Genomic DNA, 12,612 nt, shown 5'->3' on the forward strand with positions numbered 1-12,612 from the left:
GTCAACCGCACGTCCTAGAAAACGTGTTGGTACTGCTAGGGTTAAGCATCCTAAGGTAGAATCATTCCAGCATATCACCTACCTCCAATAAATTGCTAATCCATGATTTTGTTGTAAAAGGAGATGAGCTACACCGAATGAAAATTCGGAGTACGTAGACGTGGATTACAACCTGTTCAATGCATTAATTTCCTTGTTCGACCACATTGCAATTCACCAGCTGCTTCGGCTACGCAGTGCGCACTTAAGACTCGATTATGAAACACAGAAATAAATTCACAAAACGGCCATCTACACAAATTGGCAACACTATAGTATGTGGAAATTTATACAGGAAATGTTGCCATCCATCTGGACTGTTCCGGTGCTGCACGTGTTCAGGACTAATGGTATACATCGTACAATGTAAATGCAGGGATGACAGCTCGATATCACTAATTCCTAGATCTTTTAAACCACATTTCTTCCGTCTACTAAAACTATCACTCTGATGGAAGCTCAAAGAAAATTCATTTCACGTTCTAGCGCGTCAGTAACAGCAAAACATCCAAAAATATTTCCATGAAAGATCTCAAGGTCAAAGCAGGTCAATTTCAAATCGGCGCGGCAGATGCGTGGTAGCAAACACCGGAACTCCTGACACTGGCCAGGAGCAGGCCGGGCGCCTACAATGCATCGCATTTTGCACCTACAATCTGTAGCGTACGAGAAGGCAGTGGAACAGCTCGGAACATCTGTTCAGTTTATGGAGTACTCGCCATCGGCGAAATCATCTCACCAAATGGTTTTCTCGTTTGAGATAGGATCATTTTGACGTGAAGTATTCGACGTTTAGGAAGACGAAGGGCTTTGGGCTTTAATAAAGAATGTACTTGTCGTTAGTACCATGATCGACGTCAGAGAAATAGATAATTCCGAAATATGTGGACTACGAACATGTAACTATTATGCAGAATTTTCATTCAACGAACAAGGTTTGAAAGTTGGATGTGGGGATACTACATACTCTAATTTAAAGCAACGAAATGAAAGGGGTGGCCAGAAAGTTGGGTGTATGGATACAACATGGTGTAATTCAAAGGAACAGAAATTAAAGGGGGTGGCCAGGTCTACATTTTTGTTTCAATGTCCTCAGTTGTTCGCCAAGGATTCCTATCCAGTACAGCTATAGCTAACGTGATGGGTACCTTTATGTCAAATGCATACAAAGATATTAATGAGTGAGTCCTAATGCCAAACATCTCCTAAAGCAAAGGGTAGTGTGCGAAAACAAAAGATAATATTTTAAATCGGTACTTTTACCAACATCCGAAAAAGCTTTAGGTAAGAAAAATGACCAAGAGAAAAGCATTAAGCGCTGCACGGCTCATATGATAAAAATAACTCTCCAGCAGTTTGGTTTGGAGGAAACTCGTCACTACACCTTTCATTTTGGCCTTGCGCTCGCAAAAAAAAAAACTTACCTTTTTCACTCCTTCTCGGATGACAATGAAGAAAGTTTCTTTCTAGACGAAAATGCGCTTCATCTTGAACTGCATGCGTATTTACTTCCAACCTACAGACTTCTGTGGAATCCAACAATTTCCCGAGCTTTGTCAGTGTGTGTAAAGTGTGACAGACAAGATTTTTGACTATTTATCTCATGTTTCCCTGTGTCATTCGATAAACCAGCGGCAAAGCTATAGACACGTACACAGTTCTGTTACAAACGAATTACCACTTGCCATGGTAACCTTACAATGAAACAGAAGTATCCATAATACGAGCCTGCCCAACTTTACTCTTTAGTAAGATACTGCGCATTTTCGACATTGATCTATGTCCGTGCGTATTACTGTTTCATACCCAATAAGTATTTGAGGACTATCACGAAAGCACATAAATTTTACAGTGAGAGTAAACTCTAAAAGAAACCCATTTAACACATTGTTTAATACCACATATATTCAATCGGTGTGAGGAGAAAATAAGTTTTCACAAGGACGAATTGTCGAAATTTCTTAGTTTTTACAGCGTTAGATCAATGGGGCACTAATTCAAGATTGCAAGGCGACTTAAGATGGCAAAGTTAAGATTTCCTTATCGATTTTCGATCTGGAAGCTTGTAGCTCGGTAGGAGAAGTGGCACAAAGCTAACAAAGAGTCTAGATCTCCAGCGAGATTGGAATAAAGAGTTAATGCATCTTCCAATTGACAATGTGGCCATGTCACAACATCGCCAGCGGGCTAGTGCTGCCTTAAGGTACACTCTCATTGCCGTAGTGACTGTTAAAGCAGTTGATTCGAAACGTAAAATATCAGTTTAGTTGTAGATTCACTTTAAGTGAGAATCATTCATTGTAATTAATGGAAATTAGAAGAAACATCAGGCAAAGTGTAGTCGCCCTAGGGACTCCCTTCTTGGGAATATTTAGCCGGGAACAGCATGGCCCGTTAGATAAGTCTGACGTGGCTTCTACTTACTTGTGTCAGACTTCTGTCTTCTTTTCTGACTACCTGTCTTGACCAGTTCTTGTTCTTATTTTTCCCACGCCCTTCATTTTCATTGTCTAATCTCATCATACACGGTGAAGGAAGGCCTCCCCAGGGTTGGTGAAGCCCGCTTTCCTAGGGGATCAAACCCTTAAGGCAAACCCTGGTCCTCCAAGTTACATGTTATACCGTAAGGCTGGTAACCTATTCCTGTAAAAATTTCCACACTCACAAGGCTCCAAGTAAACCTCGGATAAAAACCGGAAATCATGGATGACGGACAGGCAAGGAAAAGGTCAAGGATTATGGAATAAAAGAATTGCTCATTATTGCCACATGGGACGTATAAGAATCTGGGCACACTTGAGACCGAGCTTAGCAAACTACTCAAAGATTATAATATCAGTGTAGCAGTCATTATAGAAACGAAAAAGAAGCTGAAATGTAACAAGTATTTAAAAGATTACCTTATCTTATACGGTAGAGTAGCATTGAGCAAACGGCATGTAGTGGAGCGCCAGTACTGATAGACAGAATGTGCGAAGATAATATACGGCAGTAGGCACTAGTAAATGCATCTATTACCACACTTAGAGTGAAATTTGATATAGGACATCTAACAGTTATAGGAACCTATGCACCAGCGGAAGGAAAGGTAGAATACACGGATCTGTATTACGAAGATTACAGAAACACCTAAATGAAATAAACACTGACGATGTCATCTTGACGGGAGACTAAATACAAGAACAGGTAAACAACCCATTCACCGAATGAAAGACAACAATGGAGCAGATACCATTAACAACAACGGAATAGAATTGAGACAGTTTGCCGCCTTTAATGAACTGAAAGTAAACAACAATTTTTTAAGACGAGAGACATATATAAATGCACACGGTCTGCATGAGGCCATATATCTTTTTTTTATCACATAATATTAAATAAAAATCAAGCCTGTAGGATGACGGACATACACTATGCGATCAAAAGTATCCGGACACCTGACTGAAAATGACTTACAAGTTCGTCGAGCCCTCCATCGGTTATGCTGAAATTCAATATGGTGTTGGCCCACTCAGCTTCACTCTCGCAGGCATACGTTCAACCAGGTGCTGGAAGCCTTCTTGGGGAATGGCAGCCCATTCTTCACGGAGTGCTGCACTGAGGAGTGGTATCGATGTCGGTCGCTGAGGCTTGGCACGAAGTCGGCGTTCCAAAACACGGCAAAGGCATTCTATAGGATTCAGATTAGGACTCTGTGCAGGCCAGTCCAATATAGGGATGTTATTGTCGTGTAACCACCCTGCCACAGGCCGTGCACTATGAACAGGTGCTCGATCGTGATGAAAGGTGCAGTCGCCCTCCCCGAATTGCTCTTTAACAGTGAGAAGCAAGAAGGTGCTTAAAACATCAATGTAGGCCTGTACTGTGATAGTACCACGCAAAACAACAGGGGGTGCAAGGCCCCTTTATGAGAACACGACCACACCCTAAGACCACCGCCTCCGAATTTTACTACACACTATGGTAGATGACGTTCACCGGGCATTCGCCATACCCACACCTTGCCATAGGATCGCCACATTGTGTACCGTGATTCGTCACTCTACACAACGTTTTTCCACTGTTCAATCGTCCAATGTTTACGCACCTTGCCCCAAGCGGGGCGTCGTTTGGTAATCACCGACATGATGTGTGGGTTATGAGCAGCCGCTCGACCATAAAATCCAAGTTTTCTCACCTCGCGCCTAACTGTCATTGTACTTGCAGTGGATCCTGATGCCGTTTGGAATTTCTGTGTGATGGTCTGGATAGATGTCTGCCTATTACACATTACGACCCTCTTCAACTGTCGGCGGTCTCTGTCAGTCAACAGACGAGGTCGGCCTGTACGCTTTTGTGCTGTATGTGTCCGTTCACGTTTCCACTTCACTATCACATCGGAAACAGTGGACCTAGGGATGTTTGGGAGTGTGGAAATCTCGCGTACAGACGTATGACACAAGTGACACCCAATCACCTGATCGCGTTCGAAGTCCGTGAGTTCCGCGGAGCGTCCCATTCTGCTCTCTAACAATGTCTAATGACTACTGAGGTCGCTGATATGGAGTACCTGGCAGTAGGTGGCAGCACAATGCACCTAATATGAAGTACTGATGTTTCTGAGGGTGTCCAGATACTTTTGATCGCATAGTGTACAAGTATATAGGGGGAGAAACATGAGTACGGACCACTATCTTATTAAATCAAACATTCAGCTGTGGGAAAGATGGAAGAAACTGAACAAGAGGAAAACTGAAAGAAATCCTAACAAAACTTTTAACGTGCCCCTGCTTCAAGTGAGAGTTTCAAATGGTTCAAATGGCTCTGAGCACTATCGGACTTAACAGCTTTGGTCATCAGTTCCCTAGAACTTAGAACTACTTAAACCTAACTAACCTAAGGACATCACACACATCCATGCCCAAGGCAGGATTCGAACCTGCGACCGTAGCAGTCAAGTGAGAGTTTAAGGAATCTATATCAGTGCAGGCTAATTAAGCTACTCCAAAAATGCCTTCAGGCGAACATATAACTGAAGACAGGTCAAACATAAAAAGTACTGTAATACAATAAGGTAAAGAAGTACTAGGCGAGAAACCCGAAACAAATGGAAAAACATGACGTAAGATTTGGACCGAAGAGATAGTAGCCACAGATAATAAAAATAAAGCGTACGGGGAATTCTTAGAGATATGTGAAATACCAGATGAGTGGAAGCGCGAGAAAGTTATTTCACTGTTTAAAATAGGAAACTTAGTAACACAGCTAATTACAGGTGAATCAGTCTTTTGAAAGATTCTTATAAAATCTGCAGCAAAATAATTAATGAAAGGCTAATATACATCTCTGATTCATTTTTATTAGAACAGCAAGCAGGCTTCCGTATATGAAGATCTGCCGACAATGTTTTCAATCCAAAATGAAATATGCAATAAAGACGAGAATTCACTTTGGAAACACATCCATCGTCTATCAACTATGAGAAGGCATATGACCATACCCACAGAAAAAAAATTCTTGTCGATAACGGAGAAAAGAGTGTTCCCCAGAACTCTGGCAATATTATGTTAAGGTTTACACAAAAACACCAGAATATGAATAGATACTGGCAAAGAGCTGATACAAGAAGTGGAGACAAAACAAGGACTGAGGCAAGGCTGTAGTATGTCACCAACACTGTTCAACATCTACATCGACAACCTCGTTAGGGAACGGATGATGGGCACAATTGGACCAAGCAAATTTCTAAACACAATGCCTTTTGCCGAACAGTAGATAAACATGCAAAACAGTGAAAAGAAATTGTAAGTGGCCGTACATAGATTAAACAATATAAAAAATTGCAGCCTAAAGATATCAACAACAAAAACAAAAACCACGATGTCTTCAGGAAAATACTCCGTAAAGGCTAAGACAGTCATCAGCAACATAATAATAGAGCAGGTTTCCAATTTCCTGCACATAGCATGTGACATAACGTTTGAATGCGAGAGAGACGAAAATAAGAAAATCAGCCCCTATCGACACATATGTGGCACAATAAGGAGACCACTGAAGGGTAAAACCAGAAGAGCAACCCAAATGAAATTTTGTAAAGTCATGGCAGTACCCATAGTATCATAGGGAGCAGAAAGTTGGACATTCATATAAAAAGACCTAAGACAACTTGAAAAATCAGAAATTAAGTTGCGTAGATCAGTGAGAGGCTGGGCAAGATAAGACAGAATGAGACATAAGGAAACTAATGGTACACCCATTAACTGAAAAAGTAATCCAACGAAATCAGGATTGTAAAAAGCACGTATTGCGTATATCACCTCAGAGAACCCCTCGACAAGCAATGCAGTACAACCCTATTGAAAGAAGGAGTGTGGGAAGGGCAAGGAGGATATAGGCAGGGACAGGTCATAAGGCTAATCCTGGATTGGCAGAAGAAGAAGACGAAATATCAAGTGAATTTAGAAAGATAATTCTGGACCACTCCAGGACGTAAAACGACGGCCACGTAGTTGCCAAACATGATCTGCAGTGTTGGCAATTCTTCATTAGACGTTTCAGGAGGAACATCTTTCCACAGCCGATATGTTTCTTGATGTGTTCCGGACGCTTTGATGATGTAGCACCGCTGGTTGCCACAGCATTGCCTGGGGGCTAAAATACGAGTGCCTAAAGTGTACGCCAACGAGTTTCATCCCCATTTCTGTAACTATGAATTGTATCCAAAGCGTTGCTGCGAATAATATCCAGATGCACCGATTAGACACTGAGAATCGTAAATAAATAATTATTTGAGCTGACCTCCTCTTCAGTATCTGTTGTAGCAGTTTTTGTTTTTCTCTTTCAAGCGTGCTGCAGATTAAGAACCTCATTCGCCAGAAGCAGTTCACTTTTTTATATCACGAAACGCCACTAACACTGCGAGTCAATAATTTTTTAAAAATAATGTACACTTGAAGCAGGTTTCTTTATATATGCTTTCATTGGCCCACCTCTTAGACATTATGACACAAATGAAAAGACAGTACAACACTGACAGGGCCAGCCGGTGTGGCCGAGCGGTTCTAGGCGCTTCAGTCTGAAACCGCGCGACCGCTACGGTCGCAGGTTCGAATCCTGCCTCGGGCATGAATGTGTGTGATGTCCTTAGGTTAATTAGGTTTAAGTAGTTGACCTCAGCTGTTAAGTCCCATAGTGCTCAGAGCCATTTGAACCATTTTGAACAACATTGACAGCAAAACGTAAACATCCATAAACAAATTTCATAAACTGCGAATAACACAAAATCTAGAATGGAACAAGGTAAACTGAGCAATACCATCTTATGCAGCAGTCTTTAAATCGGACACAAGAATCCGTGAAGAAAACTAAACAAGTGAATGAGCGCAGTGCAGGTTCCATTCCAGCTTCTGATAACATAAAAGGAGAAGCACTTTTGGTCAGAATGTGGGAAAAGGAACACAAAACACTGGCAGAAATGCCTCGATTATGATATACTGAAACAAAACTGTCACTGAGTCCATAAAAACCACAAATAAGAAAAGTATAATGTATTCGTAATGACAACAATATAGCTACTGGTGATGCTTCGTCAACAAAAAGCGAAAAGTGCCTGATGAAAGAACATTCAAGTTTCCAGAACGCTAGAGACACGGGGAAACCAAGGTAACAGTAAGTAGTTCATAGAGGTGAGCTTGGTACAAAATTTCTGTGCAGTTCGTCGCAGATGGGACATATTGCTCGTAGTTTAGTTTCTGAATGTCAAATACTTCAGGGTCAAATCTAATCCATTGCATCCGTAAGTCTCTTCGTGTTGAAATCACCACTATACGGCGAATAAACGTCAAACACGTGGCATTAAAGTTCATTTTCACTAGTTCCAGACACTTTGTAACCTCCCCCCTCATTTATCGACCTTAATGACAGTGAAAAATTAAACCGCGTGTACCTAATGGAAATTTGGGAAAAGCAATCGTCACCGAAGTTAATCTATCGGTAAAGAGGGAGGAAAGGGTTACATCTAAATGAAAGGAAAAATGCAAATGAAACTGGTGGAAATTAATTTTGAAAAGGGGTAAAGTTAATAAAGAAGGTAAATGTGCGGCCGTTACGTTAACAATTAACTAGCGGTAATTAGATATTTGAGATTTGGGGGAAATCACGGTCGCCAGTCCTAAGGACAATTACTATAGTAACTGAAAAAGAAAGGTTATTACACATATAATTAACACTAGAAGCGTGGCAACTGAAGGTTGACACGTGTAGTGTGAAAACTGAAAGTTTGTCAGAAGTAATAAATTTCGCTACACTCTGACTTAATTTAGCAAAAGAATTAATAAAACCGGAAAATCGAAAGTTAATTTAGTGACTGAAGTTAATAGTGAGCTTTCTTTCTGAAGCACATCGAAATCCAGTAAAATACGGTTAGTCTTGGACTACCTCAACAATCATTTCAAAAGCAACTTGACTCTACGCAATTTAGAAACAAGAGATTTTACTTTGAACTTGAATTAAATGATTCTGAACTATTAACAATAGTAAAATTTAGTACGTACCAAGCTGAGCTGCAGTCACAGGTAAGCTAAAATATGCTAACAAAACTCGCACTCTAAATTTGTGCTCGTGTAACCTAAATATTGTAGCCAGCTACTGAACTTTGAAATTAAAGCAGTGAAATCTAATTATATTATTTTAATGCTGGCGTTTGAATTTCAACGACACTCGGGTTCATTTCGGAAAAGGAAGGGACCCTGCTTGGCAATGCAATTGGGACAATGAGCAACAAAGGTTCATGCTAAGTTGCTGTAATTTTGCGAGGCAAATGGAACAATTTGAAAAGCTGAGGTCTGCCATACAGTTCTGAAACTTTACGTGCTTTTAGTCTTCCTTGTTGGTTGATTGAAGGTTTGAAGCCGTCGATCGAGGAGGTGGCGACAGTCACTCATTGTCGGCCGTCGCTGTTGCAGAAGCTGGATGTTGGCGCGCCTTCTTCTCGACACGGTCACCAGGCGAAACGGGCTCTTGATGTGCGCCAGCTAATGCTTCCCGTCCGCGACACCATGTCAGAAACTATCATCGCGAGTCGAGCGCAATTACATGCTGCCAAACCCCGAAAGCGCGGCAACTCGCGGGAGCGTCACACAACACCTGCTCCACTCGCTACTCCCGCCAGACTCTCTCTGTTCTGCCCGCGCTCCACGCGGCAGAGTTAACACTACCAAAGATCCTACACACTTTGATTCTTCACACGACCTATCGACGTAATCGTTCGATAGCAGTTTTCCCTAGGCAAGACCCAGCATAAAAATACAAATAATATTTACGAAACAAACCAATTATACATCGACATGAGTGCATAAATATATATATACAAACAGTAAAACAATTACAATATATAAAGAGACAGAAATGTCATATCTTGAGGTAACAAAACAAGGAAAAAAAATAATACTACAATAGATGGAAATAGGAGTATATGCATTTCCGGCGTTACAACTTACTTCGGCAATTCAAAATTTTGGTGTGAATGTTGACCATCCGTTACTACCTTCACCACAATCCCGAGATGATGCGGCATCAGATGTCACTATGCGACTCAATTATGCCATTTTGGGAATAGTTATTAATAGACACTTTCGCTCTGGTATTAACGAAATAGTTTAGATAAGGCTCCCAGCCTTGCCTTGACCTACGGGGCGAGCATAAATAAACCGTCAGTTCTATAGTGACATCTACTGTGTAGCAGACGGATTGCCTTCAGATAAGTTCTGAGTTCGTGCTATTGAAACAGAAGCATGTAGCGCTGCTAGTCACCACATGACCCCCAGCTAGTACCCTGGAGTTTCATCAGATATTTCAGCAAAGATATAGGTTAGAAAGACTGCGAAAAAGAGTGAAAAGAGTAGTACACAAATCACAGGAAATGAAACATGCCAGTTTTCGTAGAAGCAATATGGTTTGATCTCACTTTAACAAGTCTCGCCAAGTCCACTTATTTGAGCAATACCTTGCAACACTACCTGTTTTCTCGACCACTTTGTCTTCGAATATTAGCACCATCTTCTTCCAAATGTCGGCAGTCTCCTTTGCGAACCACAGGTACTGATCAGCTATTGATATCAGTAGATGCCATCGTAAAATCATGCTGATTTATGCCTAATTACAAACAAAACTTGCATCACTAGGTAGAAAACTGCTGATACAACTCCACATTCACGCACAGAAAATGGAGTTCTTGTAGTATTTGCGAACCCCAGATGTCTGTATTCTGTGCATGCGAGCGCGCGCGCGCGCGCGCTCGTGTGTGTGTGTGTGTGTGTGTGTGTGTGTGTGTGTGTGTGTGTGTGTGTGTGTGTGTTTCGACTTTACAAGCGCTAAATAGCGAGATTATCAGCACCCTGATTCATTTTAAAAGGAACGAATGTGGATAAAATCGTAAAAATTGTTGCATATAGTGAGGATGAAACCTACAAAACAAGGCTCATGCATTCACTCCCTCCTCCCTCGCATTCACTCAAACAGTCACCCTATCTCACACACCTGAAGATAAGGGAGAAAGGGTGAGCTAAAACGACGTCACAGACAAGTGTGACCAGCTGGCCACCTACAAGAGACATGGGCAAGCCAGTCAACCTGGCACCACACTTGGACCATCTCCCTAAAATCTAGAGAAAAATGTTGAGCAATTCACAAAATTAAAACTATGACACATTCGTTGGAAAGTCACATAAAACAGGCAATACTGCCCCTACCCTCTGGTGTCAAAATAAAGCACTATTTAATAAAATGTAGAGCACAGTGTTCTGGATACCACATGCAGCACACATTGGAAGGTCCTCTAGCCGGAGCAAGAAACCATGCTGTGGCCTATGCGAGGACGAGTAAGAAGAAGCTCGTCTCGTCAAATATTCTGTGTGGCGAACATTCAATGCTCCCGTTGTTCTACTTTCACCATGAGTGACAGAGAGGCTCAAATGAATAATACAGATATAGTAATAATTATTGGAAGTTGTGACATTCTATCAGAGGGCTGATTATTATCATATGCTACTTGTTTGTTCTACATCAGATGCAGCACGAACTCAGAGAGTATTAAGATTTTGTTATTGAATTTCGTTGTGGATGTTTTCAGTTGAATTAGAGAAGGAAGCAAACTGGTGTCATGAAGTGCACCAGCACTTCAGTGATTTTCGAACCTGCATCTGTACTGCGTTAACTTCACGAAACGAGTGACATGGCACATGTCTAGCGAGACAGCATTGAGGCGGACACTCTTTCATTACTGTAGCAGTTAAGTCAAAAAGAAACAAAGATAGCTCACATAGTAAGCGGTAAGGGCGATTGTAATTTACATACAAAATTATATTGTTGCACAAAAAAATTAGAACTTTTAACTCTTTGTCACATCTTATGTAAAGATGTTTCAGAATATTTCACTGAAATGATAAGAAAATATCAAGTGAAATTAACAGGTTGATTCTGTGCCACTGGAGGAAGTAAGATGAAACTTGCAGAGTTGTCAAACATATTCTGTGGTGTTGACAGTTTCAGCTGCTCTAGCAGAAAAGTGGCTGTGCGGTTCTAGGCGCTGCAGTCTAGTACCGAGCGACCGCTATGGTCGCAGGTTCGAATCCTGCCTCGGGCATGGATGTGTGTGATGTCCTTAGGTTAGTCAGGTTTAATTAGTTCTAAGTTCTAGGCGACTGATGACCTCAGAAGTTAAGTCGCATAGTGCTCAGAGCCATTCTAGCAGAAAGAAAAATGTCTGAGTCAGTCTCTAAATGCTATACATTCCTTTTGGTATCCAAATCCTGCACCAGCTGGCCATCGGTTTTCATAACCTAAACATTTTAGAATTCTGCGGAATTTATCGACACCAGTTTGTTGTCGTAGGCCCTGTCAGAAAGGTCATAAAAAGCGTGGTGCTCTCCATGCTTCTGCCCAACACCCCGTTTCCATTCATGTGTAGCTAACACTCACAGATTCTTGTTTAAGGAATTGCTGACACTGAGTATTTAGCAGAATCAGCCCTATGTTGTTTTATTGTTTATTGGAAGGGGAACATGCAGTTAAGAACAGCTATTCCCGATAACAGTTAAGGGCTTTGTGCATGTTTTCATTCAGCATTGATTGCAAACTGGCCCAACACTTGACAATATACACAAGGCAGGCGCTTTTCGGATCACACTTAACTCGTAATGGACTGCTACTTGAAGTAGTAAAGTGTTCTAATAATTACAATTTTATAATTCTCATACGAATTTTCTGATAGTCTAAAGAAGTCGCTAGTTTGAAACTATTAAGAAGTAAATGAGGATTAGGTCTCCCCTTCACTCAGCTTGGTGATCCTCTTTTGTTTTTTTTAGATTCTCTTTGTCTTAAGCCCACTGCAGACAGAGAGTCTATTACAGACATAGACGATAAGTAGATGTTTTCGAAATTCTGGATAGTTCACATTGCATTTGAGATATACAATCTCAGGCTCTATGATGGAGTAAGCAAAAAAACCTGTACTATGCGACTTTTATATTTTTTATTTTATCTTGTTAAAGTAAGGCAGCGCACATCAACATTCTAAACGTTCTACATCGAGACAGA

Source organism: Schistocerca piceifrons, chromosome 5 (assembly GCF_021461385.2).
Source record: "Schistocerca piceifrons isolate TAMUIC-IGC-003096 chromosome 5, iqSchPice1.1, whole genome shotgun sequence".
Classification (NCBI taxonomy): domain Eukaryota; kingdom Metazoa; phylum Arthropoda; class Insecta; order Orthoptera; family Acrididae; genus Schistocerca; species Schistocerca piceifrons.